The sequence below is a fragment of the Haliaeetus leucocephalus genome, unplaced genomic scaffold, assembly GCF_000737465.1.
Source record: "Haliaeetus leucocephalus isolate CR32 unplaced genomic scaffold, Haliaeetus_leucocephalus-4.0 Scaffold434, whole genome shotgun sequence".
Lineage (NCBI taxonomy): Eukaryota > Metazoa > Chordata > Aves > Accipitriformes > Accipitridae > Haliaeetus > Haliaeetus leucocephalus.
This window is the reverse complement of record NW_010972870.1, coordinates 9,103-11,064: the sequence shown is the minus strand read 5'-3', so window position 1 is coordinate 11,064 and position 1,962 is coordinate 9,103.

Below are 1,962 nucleotides of genomic sequence, written 5' to 3'. Positions count from 1 at the left end.
GTGCAAGGGCGTGCAAAGCCGGGCACACGTGCGCAGGGTCCTGCAACGCCGGGCGCGAGTGTGCAAGGGCGTGCAAAGGCGGGCACGCGTGCGCAGGGTCCTGCAATGCCGGGCACGGGCGTGCAAGGCCGTGCAACACCGGGGACGGGTGTGTAATGCCGTGCGATGCCGAGCACGCCGGAGCTGCACTGTGCGTGGGTGTGCAAAGATAGACACGTGTGTGCGCGCCCGTGAGCACGGGGTCGATTTTGGCTCCAAGCGGCCAGGGGAGCTTGCACCCCGATGGGGGTGTGGGTGCCCCTGTAGCACCCGTATAGAACTACGCGGCCCCGGTACGTATAGATACGCATCCCCACCATATAGATGTATACAGCCCCACTGCGCAGCGGTACACAGCCCCCGCTATACGCCGATACACGGCCCCGCTCTACGGCCGTGTACAGCCCCGCTACGTGCAGATATACAGCCCCACCGTATAGCGGTATACGGCCCCGCCAGGCGAGCCCGCACGGCCGGAGCTCTGCAGAGACGCGGTGACACCGGCACCGGCACGAGGGGTCCGTACGGCGTGTCTATAGGGGAAATGCAGCAGTGTATACTGAACAGGACGAGCAGCCTGTACGTGCCGTGTATTATCACATGCTCTGTAAATATAGATACCAGTATAGAAACAGCATCAGCCTATAGAGGAAGCTTGCCTATATAAATATATTTTTAAGGGGACGATGAAGGTAAATGCCCACAGCAGCTATACATCCCTCTATAGAGGACACCGACTCTCTGTAGTGCCTCTGCCTGCGCTCTGAATAAACAGCATAAATAGAGATATTGCTATAGGAGTCGTACCCTATAGCTATTTGCAGAGGAATAACATCCCGCGGGCAGCAAAAGCGCCGTGCCTATATGTGCCGTGCAAACACACCGAGGTGAGAGAGCGTAGCCGGTACCACACGTCCCTGTATAGCCATAGTATTTATATAATGCATCTATAGGTATTTCTGCAGAAACAACAGCCGAGAGCCAGGAGATCTGTGCAGGAAACGTGTCCCCTATATAATTCAGCTATAGCCAGCTGCGGGAGCAGAGCAGCCGCTGTATGTTGGGTCTGTATGAGATGCGTCCATATAGACAGCTTAAGTGTAGACGTTGATATAAACCCCCAGTCCTATAGGGATGGCTACAGAGGGAATATCCCATCCCCTATATATATACGTGCAGGCTGTTAGGGCACCGGCATCGATGCAGGAGCCCCCGTCTCTACATTTTCCTGCAAAGGCAGCGTACGCACCATATAGGTGTCTCTATACTGTGGCCACCGGGATGCACCTACATCGAGGGCTGCTGCTCCAGCTCGGTTGCAGCATCCTACGGCCGGCGGCAGGGACGCGTCCCTGCGGACCCTATGGAGCCGACGGGGACAGGAGCGTGTCCGTATGGACCGGGAATAGGGGCTGGTGACGGTGATAGGAGTGTGTCCATACATACCATGCATAGGGGAACGTGACGGTGACAGCCGCATGTCCATACAGACCGTGCGTAGGGAACAGGGATGGCGACAGCAGTGTGTCCATATGTACCGTGCATAGGGGACGGTGGTAGCAGCGCGTCCATGCAGACTATGCATAGGGGACGAGGCTACGGGCTGTGCATAGGGGACGGGGATGGTGATAGCAGCGTGCCATACGTACCGTGCATAAGGGATGCAGACAGCAACAGCAGTGGGTCCGTATGGACCGTGCATAGGGGATGGGGGGACTGTACAGACCGTGCATAGGGGATGGGGGGACCGTATGGACGGTGCATAGGGGATGGGGGGACGGTATGGATGGTGCATAGGGGATGGGGACGGCGATAGCAGCGTGTCCATACGGACCCTGCATAGGGGACGGGGGGGACACACACCATATGGCCCCCGCATAGGGGCCGGGGCCGGTGCCAGGAGCGGGTCCCTATGGCGGCCTC